The sequence below is a fragment of the Tamandua tetradactyla genome, chromosome 6 (genome assembly GCF_023851605.1).
Source record: "Tamandua tetradactyla isolate mTamTet1 chromosome 6, mTamTet1.pri, whole genome shotgun sequence".
In the NCBI taxonomy this organism is placed as follows: domain Eukaryota; kingdom Metazoa; phylum Chordata; class Mammalia; order Pilosa; family Myrmecophagidae; genus Tamandua; species Tamandua tetradactyla.
In genome coordinates, this window is record NC_135332.1 from 78,599,587 (window position 1) to 78,619,966 (window position 20,380).

The 20,380-nt window shown below is 37.6% G+C and overlaps 1 protein-coding gene and 1 long non-coding RNA gene across 8 annotated transcripts in view; one reads left to right on the forward strand and one right to left on the reverse strand.

Annotated features, from left to right (window-relative positions):
- Nucleotides 1-6,748, forward strand: part of LOC143688447 (uncharacterized) — a 31,055-nt gene extending 24,307 nt beyond the window's left edge. Inside the window, exons 3-4 of the long non-coding RNA XR_013178026.1 lie at nt 5,876-5,950; nt 6,284-6,748. This is a non-coding gene — a long non-coding RNA (uncharacterized LOC143688447). The remainder of the gene's footprint in view (nt 1-5,875; nt 5,951-6,283) is intronic.
- LOC143688444 (uncharacterized) overlaps nt 1-20,380 on the reverse strand; it is a 47,037-nt gene that overhangs the window by 3,449 nt on the left and 23,208 nt on the right. The window lies entirely within an intron of this gene.

The window sequence follows — 20,380 nt, forward strand, 5'->3', positions numbered from 1 at the left end:
CACATACATTCAAAAGATATTTTAGAATCAGTGGCTCACAATATCATCACACAGTTGTGTGAACATCACAGTGATCATTTTAAGAACATTTGCATTACTCTAGAAAAAGAAACAAAAACAAAACAGAATAAAAACACATATATCCCATACCCCTTACCCACCTTCTACTTGACCACCAGTATTTCAATCTACCCAATTTTTACCCTACCCTCCTATTATTATTTATTTTTATCTTCATTTTTTTTACTCATCTGTCTATATCCTGGATAAAAGGAGCATCAGACACAATATTTTCATGATCACATTGTCACATTTTAAAAGCTATATAGTTATACAGTTGTCTTCAAGAGTCAAGTATACTGGAACACAGTTCAACAGTTTCAGGTACTTCCTTCTAGTCACTCCAATACACTCTAAACTAAAAAAGAAATATTTATATAATGCATAAGAATAACCTCCAAGATAACCTCTCAACTCTGTTTGAGATTTCTCAGCTACTAAAATTTTATTTTGCCTCATTTCTCTCTTCATGAAGGCTTTCTCAATCCTGTGATGCCAGGTCCTGTCTCATGCCCAGTAGTCAGGTCCTACATTAACAGGGAGATTTGAACCCTTGGGAGTCATGTCCCATTTAGTAGGGAGGGCAGTGGATTCACCTGAAAAGTTAGCTTAGAGAGGGAGGCCACATCTGAGCAACAAAAGAAATTCTCTGGGGGTGACTCCCAGCCATAATTATCAGTAAGCTCAGCCTTTCCTTGTCTTCCTAGAGTCAAGCCCCAAGATTGAGAGCTCAGCATATCAATTAAGTTGTTCCCCTGCTTATGAGAATATCAGGAATTCCCCAGATGGAGATGCTTAATGTTTCCTCCTTTCTCCCCAGTTCCCCAAGGAGACTCTTTTATTCTCTGCCCAAATTACTCAGGGATATTTCAGAGCATCACACCAACCTGAACAAACCAATAAGATCTCATGCCCTATTCAAGATTCCATGTTATTATAGTGTTCAAGTAAAATTACCATCCAGTTAAATGATATCATGTGCTACCCAATATATAAATTTTGCACCAAATTAACATCTCTTCCCTTGGTTTCACAATGAAGTTGAACTTTGAATATATGTGCCATATACCCCTCACCCAATATTCTGATTTATCTTAGTTCTATCCAGATCACCTTCATTCATATCTCTAGTGAAATTCATGTCATTTTTTCAGCTTTTTAAACAGCTGTTGCATGGGGAAATGCTGACTTTTAAAGCTTCAGTGCTCAAAGTCTGAATCTCAAGTGTCACATAAATACCCAAAGTTTCAGGGGATGATCAGGTTATATACAAATAGTTCAGCATCTCAGAATTTAGAAATAAGAGTCACAACTCCTAAATATATGTGACTGCTGTAAGATCTTACAATCCAGGAACTTTTACAATAGTCCTCAACCCAAAACCCACACTCTCAAGTTCAGTTCTCTGAGGTTGTATATTACAGCTCATCCAAATGAATGACCACATGCATTCTGCTTCATTAAAATCTGGGTGCATTATGTCATGACTATCCTCACTTTTTATATTTCAGTAAAATAGATAAGACACCTGGTAGTGTGAATTACTCACAGTGCTGCATTTCTTCAAATTTTTCATACCAAATTCTGACTCTTATTTTAGGCTTAGTAATGGATGTGAAGGACAATATCCATGTGATGTCGTTAGGCCTCTTGTCATGTGATTGGATGGAATTTAACTATTGTGAAATGTTCAAGTACTTTGCCAATATCTCAGTGGGCTTCCTGTTTTATTCTTGAACTGTAAGAGTTCTTTATATATTTTGATAAAAATCCATTTCCATATATATGTATATATAAATATTATGAACATATTTTCTGAATCTGTGTCTATTTAAAAAATGAGTTGTCTCTTCAGAGGGTGAAGGACTTCATCGATATTGTGGAAACAGAAACAGAGGGTAGATAACAAAACTGAAATTTACACAGAAGTGAGAAAACATTGGTACTGGCTTTCTTCTTTTCAGCTAATATTCATTAGCTGCCCATGATATCTGACAACCTATGTACTGAAGAAGAAAGAGCCAAAATTGAGGAATTATATTTTCACTTGGAAGAACTAGTGAAACTAGTGACCCCAAAGCAAACAAAAGGAAAGGAAAAATGAAGATTAGAGCAGTAATAAGTGAAATTGAAAACATGAAAACCATAAAGGAAATCAACATAACCAGAAGTTGGTTCTTTAAGAAAATCAATAAAATTGATGGGCCATTAGCTAGGCTTACAAAAAAAAAGGATGTAAATAAAGGAAATTGGAAATGAAGGACAGGATATAAGCACTTACCCCACAGCATAAAAAAGGAAATGAGAGTTTACTATAAGCAATTATATGCTAATAAACTAGACAACATAGATGAAAAGGACAATTTCCCAGAATGGCAGGAAAAACCTACATTGACTGGAAAAGAAATAGATGACCTAAACAAACCTATCACTAGCAAAGTGATTGACTCAGAAATTAAGAAACTCACAAAAAAGAAAAGTCCATGAGCAGATGGACTAACATCTGAATTCTACCAAGCATTCAAGAAAGAATTAGTACCAATCCTGCTCAAACTCTTCCCAAAAAACTGGAGAGGAGGGAAAGCTACATCATTCATTCTATGAAGCCAACTTCACCCTAATATCAAGCCATACAAATATATTACAAGAAAATAAAATTAAAGACCAATCTCTTTAATGAATACAGACACAAAAATCCTCAAAAGAAATACTTGCAAATTGAATCCAGCAGTACAATAAAAGAATTATATCCCATGATCAGGTGTACAAGTCTGGTTCAACACAAGAAAGTCAATTAAAGTAATACATCATATCAATAAGTTAAAGTGGAAAAAACACATGAACTCTCAGTTGGTGCGGAAAAGGTATTTGACAAAATTCAACATCCTTTCTTGGTGAAAACACTTCAAAGGGCAGGAATAGAAGGGAACATCCTCAATATGATAAAGGGAATATATGATAAACCCACAACTGACATCTTTCTCAATGGGGAAAGATTGAATGCTTTCCCTCTAAGGCCAGGAACAAGACAAGGATGCTCACTGTCACCATTGTTATTCAATATTGTGCTTGAAGTTCTAGGTAGAGCAATTAGTCATGAAAATGAAATAAAATGCATCCAAATTGGAAAGGAAGAAGTAAAGCTCTCAGTGTTTGAAGATGGCATGATGGTATATGTCATAAATCCCTAAAAATCTACAGCCAAACTACTACAAGTAATAAGTGAGTACAGCAAAGTGTCAGGGTATGAGATCAACACCCAAAACCAGTAGTGTTTTATACTTTAGTGATGAACAATCAGAGGAGGAAATCAAGAAAAAAATTTCATTTACAATAGCAACTAAAGGAATCAAATATTAAGGAATAAATTTAATTAAGGGCCCAAAAGAGCTATACACAGAAAACAACAAGAAATTGTTGAAAGAAATCATGGAAGACCTAAAGAAATGGAAGCACATACCATGTTCATGGATTGTAAGATGATATAGTTAAGATGTCAATTCTATGCAAATTGATTCATAGATTCAATGCAATTCTGATTAAAATCCCAACAACTTACTTTGCAGATACAGAAATTTATTTGGTAAGCCAGGTTACCATAAATAGGTAAAAATATCTTGAGAAAGAGAATGAATTGAAGTCTCACACTACCTCACTTTAACACATATTGCATTAAGTAATATGCATTATTACATAAAATAAATATATATTAGTACATAATGCATGGTACTGGCAAAAAAAAACCCAGCATGGTACTGGCATAAATATAGATATACTAACCAATGGAATTGAATTGGGGTTTCAGAAACAGACCATGTCATATATGGACAATCGATCTTTGATATGGTGGTCAAGTCAACCCACCTGGGAGAGAACAACCTCTTCAATAAGTGGTGCTTGGAGAACTGGAAAGCCATATGTAAGAGATTGAAAGAGGATCCATATCTCCTACCCTATACAAAAATTAATTCAAAATGCATCAAATATCTAAACATTAGAGCTAAGGCCATATAACTTTTAGAAGAAAATATAGGGAAATATCTTATAAATTTTGTGATAGGAGGTGGTTATCTAGACCTTACCCCTAAAGAATAAACAATGAATACTGAAATAAATAAATAGGACCTCCTCAAAATTAAACAGGTTTGTGTGTAAAAGACATTGTCAGGATAGTAAAAAAGGCAGCTTATACAACGGAAGACAATATTTGGAAACCAAATATCAGATAAGGGTATAATATTGGGAATATACAAAGAGAATTTACATATCAAAAACAAAAAGAAAAACAATCCAATTAAAAAATGGGCAAAAGACACGAACAGACAATTTTTTTTCAGAAAAGGAAATACAAATGGCTCAAAGGCACATGCATTATGCACAATGGTTCTGGTTATTTGGAAAATGTAAAACAAAACCACAATGAGCTATCACCTCACATGCACTAGAATGGCCATAATCAGAAAACAAAAAATGACATATGCTGGAGAGCATGTGGAGGAAGAGACAGACTTATTTACTCTTGGTAGGAATCTAAAATGATGTAGCCACTCTTGAAAGCAGTTTGGCAGTTCCTCAAGAAATGAAGTACAGAACTTTGAAGATGGCAAAAGCTCTATTTTTTGATAGATCATCCAGCAAGCCCATTACTAGGTACATGTTCAAGGGAAATGAACACTAGCATATCAATGGACATTTGTACATTGATGTTTATCACAGCATTATTTATGATTACCAAGAGATGGAAACAGCTGAAAGCTCCATCAACAAGCTGAAAGCTTGTTGAGTATCTAAACAAGCTATGGTATGCACATATAATGGAATATTACACACCTGTAAGATAGAATAAAGTCATAAAGCATATACCAGTGTGAAATTAGCTGGAAACAAAAGGCACATACTATATGGATACAAATAAGAATTAACATTAATGAGGGAACTTTGAAAGTTAAATATGAGAACAGAGGATATCAGGAGATGGAAAGTAAGTAGAGATGGGCATGTGATACTAAAGAAGTACAGAATGTTCAAAAGAATTGATTGTGTAGATCCTGAAATGGATAGCACAATATTGCCTCATGACAGCACAATATTGTAAGTGTACTGAACAATGATGACTGTGTGATCTAAAGAGAATGGTTAGGGGAATGTATGACAGGAAAAGGAAAGATAGAAAATAAAGATGACCATTTATCTTTGCAAAATATAGAGTGTCCAATGATGGTGATTAAATTGTTCATATATAAAAATGTTTTTCCACAAGGGAGGAAAATTGGATGGTATGCAAGAAAAATACAAAATAAGCTAGGGTCTGTTGTTAACAGTAATATTGTTATATGCTTCCACTTCATGTAACAAAGGCATGATGCCAAAGCTAAATGTCAACAAGTGTGGGTTTGGGGGAGGGGTATAGGATTCTTTGTGGAAAACAATTAAATGTCTTCATATAGATTATGATTGCAAAGGCATGGCTATTTACTTAAGTTCAATTGTATGATACGTGAATAAAGCTGTTTAAAAATGAACAGAGAAACAAGTCCTAGAGAAAGTTTGTGCAAAGATTATCTATTCATTGTTGGTAGGAATGCTGAGACATCAGCTTCTCCAGAGGGGATTGTGATGGTGCCACAAGAGGTTAGGGGTGGGATTAACATGTGACCTTGCAATCCCTTTGTGGGTATATAACTGGAGGAACTGAGAGTAGAGAAATGAATGTACATTTTCATACTGATATTTACGGTAGCAGTGCTCTTAACTCACAATGGAGGGGGGGTGTCCTAATGACTGAAGAATGGAAGAAGTTCATTCGTTTTTACAGACAATGAACTACTGAGCAGTTACAAGAAGAAATGAAAGGTTGAGGCACTTCAAGGAGTTTTCAGGACTATTTTAGGTAAGCATATTTTTCTGCTGTGAGCTGAAATTAGACTTGATCCATGAATACTGAGTTGAATGTAAAATAATGAATTAATGAATGGGGGAATGACTTACTGACCTCTAGTCTAGTCTATATTCCTCCATCATCCGAACATCCATCCCCTTCCTTCCTCTTATTGACCACCCTCTGGCCAAACCTGTGAGCTTTAGAAGTCTGAAATCAAGGCATAATGCTTAATGGAAAAGGACTAAGGAAGAATTCTTCTGTGCCCCTTTATGGCTTCTGGTAGTTGTGGACAATTCATGGTCTTCCTTGTTGATCACTCCAACCCCTGTCTTCTTTTCACAGGGCAGTCTCCTTGTGCATCCATGAGTGCCATTCCTCTCTTCTTATAAAGGAACAAGTCATTGGATTAGTGCACACCCTCATCCAACATGATTGCATTTTACATTCATTATATCTGCAAAGAACTTTTTAAAATAGGGTCACATTCACAGGTTCTGGGTGGACATGAAATTTGGGAGTACAGTATTCAACACAGTATGCTTGCATTTTCCTTATAATGCAAGAAATGAAATTCAGAGCCTGGCCCCCAATTCTTTCATAAAAACGTTATACATTTTCTCTAGTTTCACCACAGACCACTTATATTGCAGATCAGGTCAATGCCAAGTCTTTCTCTGGCTTCTGAAAGGACCATCCCAGATAATATTCTCACCTTATGGAGCTGCCTTTAAAATTCCAATCTCAGTAAAACATTTAATGGATTTAACATCTCTAATTGAAATTTATACACTCAAATTTAATTCTACATTTCCACAATATTTCATAACTAACTGCCTTAATATTGCATGAATGCTGAACTTTCCACTGAAACAATTAAATTCAATTATAAAAATAATTACATTATATATCAGATTTAATTTATCATTTCTACTACTATTTACTATCTATCACTGGTGAAAATGTTCATTTTGTGATGAATGACACTGTCTCTCTGCAATGAGACTTGATTAAGAGCCTGTGAACAAAGAGTTAATCAATGACTGAACTAAACATGGCATAAAATGGACAGTTTATATTTTTCTGATGAGATGAGGGGATTATGTATTCCCTCCACAGAAGGTAGAGCAGAACCTAGATACAGTGGAGTCATGGCTCATGATAACAAAGGGGCTAACTGGTAGGAAACATGCAACAATTAGAGCTGAGCAGTTCACCAGTTACAAATTTTGTTTTAAAAATAGAGCCAAAAAGTATGGCTGATGTAGGACAACATATAAAAAGACACAAAGGAGATAACCAGGACAAAGTTGCTTTGGTTGGCTTTGGACTCAGGGGAGGGTCTGAGGGAGAGATCATTCCTATGAATGTGTTGGACTATCTGTGCCTGTACAGGATGGAAACCATGAAATTGCTAGTCCAGGTCATGAGTCTCAAACATACAACATCATAGAGGGATAACAATGTGGCGTAGAGAGATTTGACAAATTTGTCATGGAATAGAGAAGTATCCAAATCACTTTCTCTGTGCTGTTTTTGTTACCCCATTTGCCAGCTAGATAAATAGGAAAAGTGATATTGACAAGTATGTACAATATCCAGCAGAGGATATTCAAGAGACCCATTTACTTTAGGGCTTTTAATTTAATCTCTTTCCACCTCAGCCTCATAAACTCCAGGTGGAAAGAGATTAAATTAAAGAGAGTTTATGAGGTTGATTGTGGTGACCTGGAAGATTCTCAATAGGCAGATGGTGCCAATGGACTCACCCCTGGACACTCTGTGAACATAATGAAGAAATTTGCATACAAAATCATTGTGGGATTGTTTCAATTTAAACACTGTCATTGTTTGCAGAATTCCTCTAGAGAGAATGACCCAAGAGTTAGTTACCATCAGGTGCCAGAGAATCAAATCAGTTAACCTTGACCTACATCTACTGAAGTAGAGGAAGATAAAATAGTCTGAGTATGAAATTCCCCAGAATTCCAAGGACTGTCTGCAATAAGAAGAGCACCCTCATTTTGAATTTTGTGGAGGCCATTTTTTCATTTTTTAGGGCTCCATATTCACATTCACAAATGAAGAATTCTGCCTAGAAACAAGAGTTTTGGACTACATTTGTCATGGAAAATGAAATACAAATTTCATCACTTAATATTATTTCCCCTGATATTTAATTGCTTATCCTATTTTTTTTGCTCAGGTATTCACCAAATTCTCTCTTTCTTTCTTTTCTATAGCACTTAAAATGCATTGTACACTCTTACGATTACACATATGAGTTATGAACCACTATTATTCTCTTTAAAGTAGAAATTAGCTACTGAAAATGTAGAAGACCCATCTAAATAGAGGCAGAGTCAGAATTCAAAACTGGGTAAAATGGTTGCAAATGACAACATTGTTTACTCCTGTTCTACACTGTTTGTTTTTCAAATAATCCAAATACATGTGTGCATTGTCATGTTTTAAACTTATTTTATTTTATAAGCTTGGTTGTGATAATTTCTCACTTCTGCCTAAATTTTATAGATTAGTATCACTTATGAATGAAGATTTAGGTACAGTAGTAAACTGCAGACTTCCTGAATAATTTTCCATGACCTAATTTGATTTATTTAATATGGATAAATATTGGGATGGCAAGAAAAAAAAGTATTACTTATTTACAAGGATAAATGTACAATGCCACCCATTGCAGAAATTATCACACAAAGTTATGCTGTAGTAAAAACTATGGGACATATATAAATGGAAATATATTTTAGGGCAGAAATGAAATTAATCCTCACTGAATATCATAAAATTATATGTTCATTATTATAGAAAATACCACTAAATAATGCCTTAGAAAAGATATTAAAATACAAGACAAGTACGCAAAATATGATCTGGAGATAAATGGAAGTGGGTGAGATATGGGTAGTGAACTTGGGACTAGCAATGGAATGTTTTTGAACCAGAGAACTTATCACAAGAAATACTTGAGCCTTAAAACTGCTAATATACTTGATTTTGTTCCCCACTGTCTGAAATCCACAATTGTGAAATTAATTTTCCTTAAAAGTTCTCTCCCTAATTCAAGAGGGAAAATCATCTCCACATGTCAGAAAGATCACAGATATTTTCAGGAGAGATGCAGAGATTTATTTAATTAAGCATCTGTGGTAGTTAGATTCAGCTGTCAGCTTGGCCAGGCAAAGGCACCTAGTTATGTTGCTGTGGACTTGAGCCAATGGTACATGAACCTCATCTGCAGTTGGCTAGGGGTTATGCCTGCTGCAATGAATGATGTTTGACTTAATTGGCTGGTGCTTAAATGAGAGACCACAACATAGCACAGCCCATGCAGCTCAGCATTCCTCATCTCAGCACTCGCAGCTCAGCCCAGGCCTTTGGAGATGCAGAAAGAAGTCACCCTGGGGAAAGTTGTTGGGACTCAGGGGCCTTGAGAGAAGGTCAGCAGAGACCATTCTGTGCCTTCCCACGTAAGGAAGAACCTCAGTGGAAAGTTAGCTGCCTTTCCTATGAAGAACTAACAAAATAAATCACCTTTTATTAAAAGCCCATCCATTTCTGGTGTGATGCATTTCAGCAGCTAGGAAACTAGAACAGAATTTGGTACTGGAGAGTGGGGTGCTGCTGCAGTTTGCAAATACCAGATATATTGGGACAGTGTTTTTTTGGATGACTAAGGGGAAGATTTTGGAGGAACTGAAAGAGAATGATGGAGAAGTCTTGAAGTGCTTGAAGAGACTGTTGGTGTAAATGGAACTACTGCCAATCTTGACAAAAAAGGACACAAAAGGGAGATATTGGAGTTTGCAGAGTGAGAACCATGGAAGCTCGGGCCTGAAGCCAAGAAACCTTGGCCAGGAGAATGGACTCACCCATATGCATGGAGAGGGTGAATTTACCCTGAAAGGCAAGGATGAGCCTCCCACCTTGTTGCAGTGGAAGAGTTGTGCAGCTTCAGGCCTTGGAAAAGGTGTAGCATGCTCCTTGGGGTACTGGGAGAGCCTTGCTGCCACCACATGGAGGGGTTGAACATGTGCCCTGGAAATGGCAAAGAGCCCAGGGGTGGCCCTGATTCCTGAAGAGAGTGGAGCCAAGAGGTGTCTCCTTGATGTTCCCCGAGGTTGATTTGGAAAGAGGCGGGCCACTGCATAGGCCCTCAGAAAGGGTGGGACTGCCACTTCTAAAGCCAAAGGATGAATGACCTTCAGACTTTGAAATCCAATGGTGGTTTGCCCTGCAGGTTTTACATCTGTGCTCTTCCAATTTCTCCCTATGGAAATGGAAAACTATATCCTGTGAATATCCTCCTTTGCATATTGGCTCCAGACAATTTGTTTTGAGGTTCACAGGTCTGCAGCTGGAAGAGAATTTTTTTGCACCTTAATATTGTTTAAGGTGATGTGTGTAGTTGCCAAGTTGACAAGTGGTGGACATGTGGTAGTTAGATTCAGTTGTCAACTTGGCCAGGTGAAGGCACCTAGTTCTGTTGCTGTGGACTTGAGCCAATGGTATGTGAACCTCATCTGTTGCCGATTTACATCTGCAGTTGGCTAGGAGGTGTGCCTGCTGCAATGAAGGATGTTTGACTTAATTGGCTGGTGCTTAAATGAGAGACTGCAATGTAGCACAGCCCATGCATCTTGGCATTCCTCATCTCAGCACTCACAGCTCAGCCCAGGTCTTTGGAGATGCAGAAAGAAGTCACCCCGGGGAAGGTTGTTGGAACCCAGGGGCCTGGAAAGAAGGACAGCAGAGACCATCCTGTGCCTTCCCACATAAGGAAGAAACTCAGTGAAAAGTTAGCTGCCTTTCCTCTGAAGAACTAACAAAATAAATCCCCTTTTATTAAAAGTCAATCCGTTTTTGGTATGATGCATTCCAGCAGCTAGCAAACTAGAACAGCATCTTAGGCCAAAATCACAGAAAAATAATTACATCTTTTCATTTGCCACAGTCATGCTGTTCTGCATCTGAAAAAATTATGCAGTTTGCACCATCTCAACTCCATATCATATGTGGAGAGCTCTTATTTAATTAAAATATACTTCTTCTAAAAATTCCTCTGTGATTTTCACATGCTATATCATAAAGTAAATTAATTTTGAAATTGCATTCTGGAAGCACCTTAAAATTTAGCTTTTGATATCATTTGGATCAAACACCAAGATTCACTTTCAATGAAGATTTCATTAAACTTTACTAGGAAAAGTCAGAAATTGGTGTACTATCTCAGAACTCCAGTCTTTCTCCAAAACCTCAGCTTTTGATTCAGGAATTATTGACCATATGTAACATTGATTCTGGATGAGTTTCGTCCCTAGCAAACTCTAGGGAAATACATTATCATTTCTCTAAATACTGAGATGCCTCTTTTCCTTACAGTTTTTGTGACTCATATCTACTGTTAGGATTCTGGGCTCAGTGATGCTCCAAACAGCCAAAGTGTATGTGAGAGGGAGGCAACCAGACCCTGAGATATAGGTCTGTGACTCTCTGACTTCATCACACCATAGAATTGCAATTTTATGACTTCACTTGTAGCAGCAATAACAGGCAATGACTTGGGAGCAAAGAAAAGTTCTAAAAAACTGTTTTACCTTTTCATTCAAAGAAGTCAAAGTATATAGGGAGCAGTTACAAAAGGGACATTTTCGTGTTTTGTAAATATTCATCCTTTCCTATTATCCCTGGACATGGACATTGTCTCACATAGAGGGAGTAGAAAATGCAGAGTTCTGAGCCAGAAGGGTTTGGCAGATAATCAGATGTTCCTCACTGGATTCTCTGCTTCTCTAAATTATTCTACACAAAATCTAAAATTTTTCTTACCTCAAATCTTGAGTACTATTTTAAAATAATTTATGAGAAAAGAAATAATATTCATGGACTTTCTCAAAAGGATTTTTGACTTGTGCAAAATAAGATGATGTTATCAATAATGGCAATGAGAAAACTTGGCTTCATTTGCCTTCCTCAACACACATTAACGAGCAAGCCAAATGAAATGTAAATTTTGGGGGAAAATATACTATATTAATATTAACTTCAGAAGACATAGGAAATCAAAGCAAATCAAAATCAATAGACAAGGGAGCACAATTTATATGAACCCCTCAAAATGTAGCTCAACAGGAATGCTCAAATATTCCTTTAAAAGTCAGGTTATAAATTTTATACTCTTTATTTTTTAAGAAAGTTGAATTATAAGAAAAATTCTAGATGATTTTATAAATTGAAATATTTATATAAAAATTCTCCAAAATTAAAAACAAATAGAATACTAGAGAAAGACATAACATCTACTTAACAATGACAATATCTAAAAAAATATAGAAAAAAGGCTGAAAAAGAATATACTATAATAATAATATGGGTGACAAATCACAGTTTATATCTGGAATTCAAAAGTGATTAAATATTAGGAAACCCAATATTATCATTCATCATATTCTTACAGTCAAAGAGAAAATTGAGGGGATCATGTTCATAGAATACAGAAATAAATATTTTGCAAAATTCAACATCTGTTGATCAAAGTTAAACTTTGAAAATTAAGAATTAAATTTTCCTCTTCACTAAATTGACAAATCAAATTTTTCATCTTAGTCAAGGAGAAACATTATGGAGATTTCACAGAGATCAGAAACAATGGTAAGTCATACACAATCACTTTTTTGTTCATTTCAGTATTGCATTGGGAGCTGTATTAGTTAGGTTTCTATAGAGAAACAGAATCAACAGGGAATACTTGCAAATATAAAATTTATAAAAGTGTCTCATGTGACCGCAGGAATGCAGAGTCCAAAATCCACAGGGCAGGCTATGAAGCTGATGACTCTGATGGAGGGTCTGGATGAACTCCACAGGAGAGGCTCACCAGCTGAAGTAGGAATGGAAACTGTCTCCTCTGAATCCTCCTTAAAAGGCTTCCTGTGATTAAATTAAGCATCACTCACTGTAGAAGACACTCCCCTTTGGCTGAATACAAATGGAATCAGCTGTGGATGCAGCTGACGTGATCATGATCTAATTCTATGTAACGTCCTCACTGCAACAGACAGGCCAGCACTTGCCCAACCAGATGAACAGGTACCACAACTTGGCTAAGTTGACACATGTCCCTGACCATGACAGTCCACCCCTTGTCAACATGGCAGCTATGTATATATATATATATATATCTCACCTTAAACCATACTTAATTTCCAAATGAAAAAAATAAAACACACATTTTTTTTCTTTTACCTGACAATACTCAATTATCCTGCATATACTGGAAACTTATTAAATCTCTCCAGAATAGGGTACAAATCCTTGGACAACATTCATTCTTAAACTTGATATCTTACAACTTAAATAGTATAACATGAACAAAACAGCATTACAGTCCTCATTTCTATAACTGATCATGTGGTCGAAGTTCATATTTATCACTACCTTCTTCAACTACCCATCCCATGTTCCCTTTACCCTCAGCAAGCACTCCAACTGGCCATGGTTCATTGCCTGGTGGGGTGACCCAAACCTTCATTCCTGAAGTTTCAGAGACATTAGTAGTCCTGCCTAGATTGCATTGTTGCAGTTTTCCATTGATTTTTATCACGGGGGATGGTAGTACTAAAAGACACCTTAGGAGATCTCCTATATTCCAAGAAAACCCTTGTTTACCTCCATTATGTAGTTGCAGTCCTACTTCCTCCTGATAGTCAGGGTCAATTATCCCAGACAATAATGTAATCCCCTTCTTGGCTTGTTGATCCAGTGGCATAAGTAGCCCAAAGTGACCAGGTGGTAGTCTTAACATCCAGTTCAGTGGAATCATTGTTGTTTCTCCTGGAGGAAGCACACCCCATTTTGGAACTAAAACCCATAGACCAGCAGAGCTCAGGGTCACAGGGACAGGAAGCAAAAATTTTCCTAGTGGATCACAAGGGGTAATAGTGTGTGGTACCACAACCATTTCCACCCCTTGGTTCCTGGACCCATGGATCCTGGCTATGGGAGGAAAAGCACCATACAGCAGATGCTGATTCAGAGTATATAGAGCTTCCTGGAGAACATTACCCCAGTCTTTCAAGGTATTGCCACCTAGTTGGCACTGTAATTGAGTTTTCGAAAGGCCATTCCACCGTTCTATCAATCCAGCTGCTTCTGGATGATGGGAAACATGGTAAGACCAGAGAATTCCATGAGCATGTGCTCATTCCTGTGCTTCATTTCCTGTGAAGTGTGTTCCTTGATCTGAAGCAATGCTATGTGGAATACCATGAAGATGGATAAGGCATTCTGTTAGCCTATGGATGGTAGTTTTGACAGAAGCATTGCATGCAGGGAAAGCAAACCCATATCCAGAGTATGTGTCTATTCCAGTTAGAACAAATCACTTCCCTTTCCATGAAGGGAGTGGTCCAATGTAATCAACCTGCCACCATGTAGCTGGTTGGTCACCTCGGGGAATGGTGCCATATCGGGGGCTGAGTGTGGGTCTATGCTGCTGGCAGATTGGGCACTCAGAAGTGACAGTGGGGAGACTTCCTGGAAGATGGCGGCTTAGTAAGACGCGCGGATCTTAGTTTCTTCTCCAGGACACCTACTAGGGGAGTAGAAATGATACAGAAAGCGCCCAAAGCCACAACAGAGATAAAAAAGACAGCGTACCCCATCCTGGAACGGCTGGCTGGCTGAGAGAAGCAGCTTGGGTGAGATCGCCGAGGCGCGCGGGCCTTGCCGGGCGGGGTGGCAAGCGGCCGGAGTTACTCCCTTCCCCCTTCCCGGGCCGGCTGGGAGAATTGGAGAGGTGGTCCCCTGAAACCAAGGCGACTGGCGCCCACACCACGCGCAGCCCCCGGACCAACTGAGAAAATTGGATCGGAAACCCCCAGGCCGTGGAGAACGGTGACCCCCATGACTCCCGGGGAACGTGCACTCTCTCGGGCGGGCCGCTGCCGCTGGCGCCCTCCCGCCACGCTTGTTGCCCAGGGCTGACTAGGAAATTCGGACGGGCTCTTTCCCTGGCTGCGGCGACCAGCAACCCTCCCTGCGTTCGGACACCCTCCCTGCGTTCGGACCCCGGGCCGGCTCAAGCCGCTTCGGCTAGCGAACCCCCAGGACGGCGAGAGTTTTCCAAAGTTTAAGGTCCCACAGCACCTTTTACTGGTGGGACCCGCAGACAAACGTGTGCCACGAGCGCCACCTACTGGGCAGGATAAGTAAAACAGAACCCAGAGATTTCACAGAAAAATATTACAACCTTGCTGGGTCCAACACCAAGAGAAATCTGAATAAATGCCCAGATGCCAGCAGCAGAAGATAACTGTCCACGCTCAAAAGATTGAGAATATGGCTCAGTCAAAGGAACAAACCAATAGCTCAAATGAGACACAAGAGCTGAGACAACTAATGCTGAATATACGAACAGAAATGGAAAACCTCTTCAAAAATGAAATCGATAAATTGAGGGAGGACATGAAGAGGACATGGGCTGAACATAAAGAAGAAATAGAAAAACTGAAAAAACAAATCGCAGAACTTATGGAAGTGAAGGATAAAGTAGCAAACATAGAAAAAATAATGGATAGCTACAATGATAGATTTAAAGAGACAGAAGATAGAATTAGTGATTTGGAGGATGGAACATCTGAATTCCAAAAAGAAACAGAAACTATAGGGAAAAGAATGGAAAAATTTGAACAGGGTATCAGGGAACTCAAGGACAATATGAACCGCACAAATATACGTGTTGTGGGTGTCCCAGAAGGAGAAGAGAAGGGAAAAGGAGGAGAAAAACTAATGGAAGAAATTATCACTGAAAATTTCCCAACTCTTATGAAAGACCTAAAATTACAGATCCAAGAAGTGTAGCGCACCCCAAAGAGATTAGACCCAAATAGGCGTTCTCCAAGACACTTACTAGTTAGAATGTCAGAGGTCAAAGAGAAAGAGAAGATCTTGAAAGCAGCAAGAGAAAAACAATCCATTACATACAAGGGAAACCCAATAAGACTTTGTGTAGATTTCTCAGCAGAAACCATGGAAGCTAGAAGACAGTGGGATGATATATTTAAAATACTAAAAGAGAAAAACTGCCAACCAAGACTCCTATATCCAGCAAAATTATCCTTCAAAAATGAGGGAGAAATTAAAACATTCTCAGACAAAAAGTCACTGAAAGAATTTGTGACCAAGAGACCAGCTCTGCAAGAAATACTAAAGGGAGCACTAGAGTCAGATACAAAAAGACAGAAGAGAGAGATATGGAAATGAGTGTAGAAAGAAGGAAAATCAGATATGATATATATAATACAAAAGGCAAAATGGTAGAGGAAAATATTATCCAAACAGTAATAACACTAAATGTCAATGGACTGAATTCCCCAATCAAAACATAGATTGGCAGAATGGATTAAAAAACAGGATCCTTCTATATGCTGTCTACAGGAAACACATCTTAGACCCAAAGATAAACATAGGTTGAAAGTGAAAGGTTGGGAAAAGATATTTCATGCAAATAACAACCAGAAAAGAGCAGGAGTGGCTATACTAATATCCAACAAATTAGACTTCAAATGTAAAACAGTTAAAAGAGACAAAGAAGGACACTATATACTAATAAAAGGAACAATTAAACAAGAAGACATAACAATCATAAATATTTACGCACCGAATCAGAATGCCCCAAAATACGTGAGGAATATACTGCAAACACTGAAAAGGGAAATAGACTCATATACCATAATAGTTGGAGACTTCAACTCACCACTCTCATCAAGGGACAGAACATCTAGACAGAGGATCAACAAAGAAATAGAGAATCTGAATATTACTATAAATGAACTAGACTTAATAGACATTTATAGGACATTACATCCCACAACAGCAGGATACACCTTCTTCTCAAGTGCTCATGGATCATTCTCAAAGATAGACCATATGCTGGGTCACAAAGCAAGTCTTAACAAATTTAAAAAGATTGAAATCTTACACAACACTTTCTCAGACCATAAAGGAATGATGTTGGAAATCAATAATAGGCAGAGTGCCAGAAAATTCACAAATACGTGGAGGCTCAACAACACACTCCTAAACAACGACTGGGTCAAAGAAGAAATTGCAAGAGAAATTAGCAAATACCTCGAGGCGAATGAAAATGAAAACACAACATATCAAAACTTATGGGACGCAGCAAAGGCAGTGCTAAGAGGGAAATTTATTGCTCTAAATGCCTATGTCAGAAAAGAAGAAAAGGCAAAAATTCAGGAATTAATTATCCATTTGGAAGAACTGGAGAAAGAACAGCAAGCTAACCCCAAAGCAAGCAAAAGGAAAGAAATAACAAAGATTAGAGCAGAAATAAATGAAATTGAAAACATGAAAACAATAGAGAAAATCAATAAGGCCAGAAGTTGGTTCTATGAGAAAATCAATAAGATTGATGGGCCCTTAGCAAGATTGACAAAAAGAAGAAGAGAGAGGATGCAAATAAATAAGATCAGAAATGGAAGAGGAGACATAACTACTGACCTCACAGAAATAAAGGAGGTAATAACAGGATACTATGAACAACTTTACGCTAATAAATACAACAATTTAGAGGAAATGGGCGGGTTCCTGGAAAGACATGAACAACCAACTTTGACTCAAGAAGACATAGATGACCTCAACAAACCAATCACAAGTAAAGAAATTGAATTAGTCATTCAAAAGCTTCCTAAAAAGAAAAGTCCAGGACCAGATGGCTTCACATGTGAATTCTACCAAACGTTCCAGAAAGAATTAGTACCAATTCTCTTCAAACTCTTCAAAAAAATCGAAGTGGAGGGAAAACTACCTAATTCATTCTATGAAGCCAACATCACCCTCATACCAAAACCAGGCAAAGATACTACAAAAAAAGAAAACTACAGACCAATCTCTCTATGAATATAGATGCAAAAACCCTCAATAAAATTCTAGCAAATCGTATCCAACAACACATTAAAAGAATTATACATCATGACCAAGTAGGATTCATCCCAGGTATGCAAGGATGGTTCAACATAAGAAAATCAATTAATGTAATACACCATATCAACAAATCAAAGCAGAAAAATCACATGATCATCTCAATTGATGCAGAGAAGGCATTCGACAAGATTCAACATCCTTTCCTGTTGAAAACACTTCAAAAGATAGGAATACAAGGGAACTTCCTTAAAATGATAGAGGGAATATATGAAAAACCCACAGCTAATATCATCCTCAATGGGGAAAAATTGAAAACTTTCCCCCTAAGATCAGGAACAAGACAAGGATGTCCACTATCACCACTATTATTCAACATTGTGTTGGAGGTTCTAGCCAGAGCAATTAGACAAGAAAAAGAAATACAAGGCATCAAAATTGGAAAGGAAGAAGTAAAACTATCACTGTTTGCAGACGATATGATACTATACATCGAAAACCCGGAAAAATCCACAACAAAACTACTAGAGCTAATAAATGAGTACAGCAAAGTAGCAGGTTACAAGATCAACATTCAAAAATCTGTAGCATTTCTATACACTAGTAATGAACAAGCTGAGGGGGAAATCAAGAAACGAATCCCATTTACAATTGCAACTAAAAGAATAAAATACCTAGGAGTAAATTTAACTAAAGAGACAAAAAACCTATATAAAGAAAACTACAAAAAACTGCTAAAAGAAATCACAGAAGACCTAAATAGATGGAAGGGCATACCGTGTTCATGGATTGGAAGACTAAATATAGTTAAGATGTCAATCCTACCTAAGTTGATTTACAGATTCAATGCAATACCAATCAAAATCCCAACAACTTATTTTTCAGAAATAGAAAAACCAATAAGCAAATTTATCTGGAAGGGCAGGGTGCCCCGAATTGCTAAAAACATCTTGAGGAAAAAAAACGAAGCTGGAGGTCTCGCACTGCCTGACTTTAAGGCATATTATGAAGCCACAGTGGTCAAAACAGCATGGTATTGGCATAAAGATAGATATATCGACCAATGGAATCGAATAGAGTGCTCAGATATAGACCCTCTCATCTATGGACATTTGATCTTTGATAAGGCAGTCAAGCCAACTCACCTGGGACAGAGCAGTCTCTTCAATAAATGGTGCCTAGAGAACTGGATATCCATATGCAAAAGAATGAAAGAAGACCCATCTCTCACACCCTATACAAAAGTTAACTCAAAATGGATCAAAGATCTAAACATTAGGTCTAAGACCATAAAACAGTTAGAGGAAAATGTTGGGAGATATCTTATGGATCTTACAACTGGAGGCGGTTTTATGGACCTTAAACCTAAAGCAAGAGCACTGAAGAAGGAAATAAATAAATGGGAACTCCTCAAAATTAAACACTTTTGTGCATCAAAGAACTTCATCAAGAAAGTAGAAAGACAGCCTACACAATGGGAGACAATATTTGGAAACGACATATCAGTTAAAGGTCTACTATCCAGAATTTATAAAGAGATTGTTCATCTCAACAACAAAAAGACAGCCAACCCAATTACAAAATGGGAAAAAGACTTGAACAGACACCTCTCAGAAGAGGAAATACGGATGGCCAAGAGGCACATGAAGAGATGCTCAATGTCCCTGGCCATTAGAGAAATGCAAATCAAAACCACAATGAGATATCATCTCACACCCACCAGAATGGCCATTATCAACAAAACAGAAAATGACAAGTGCTGGAGAGGATGCAGAGAAAGAGGCACACTTATCCACTGTTGGTGGGAATGTCAAAGGGTGCAACCACTGTGGAAGGCAGTTTGGCGGTTCCTCAAAAAGCTGAATATAGAATTGCCATACGACCCAGCAATACCATTGCTAGGTATCTACTCAAAGGACTTAAGGGCAAAGACACAAACGGACATTTGCACACCAATGTTTATAGCAGCATTATTTACAATTGCAAAGAGATGGAAACAGCCAAAATCTCCATCAACAGAAGAGTGGCTAAACAAACTGTGGTATACACATACGATGGAATATTATGCAGCTTTAAGACAAGATAAACTTATGAACCATGTAATAACATGGATGGACCTAGAGAATATTATGCTGAGTGAATCCAGCCAAAAACTAAAGGACAAATACTGTATGGTCCCACTGATGTGAACGGACATTCGAGAATAAACTTGAAATATGTCATTGGTAACAGAGTTCAGCAGGAGTTAGAAACAGGGTAAGACAATGGGTAATTGAAGCTGAAGGGATACAGACTGTGCAACAGGACTAGATACAAAAACTCAAAAATGGACAGCACAATAATACCTAATTGTAAAGTAATCATGTTAAAACACTGAATGAAGCTGCATCTGAGCTATAGGTTTTTGTTTTGTTTTGTTTTGATTTTACTATTATTACTTTTATTTTTTTCTCTATATTAACATTCTATATCTTTTTCGGT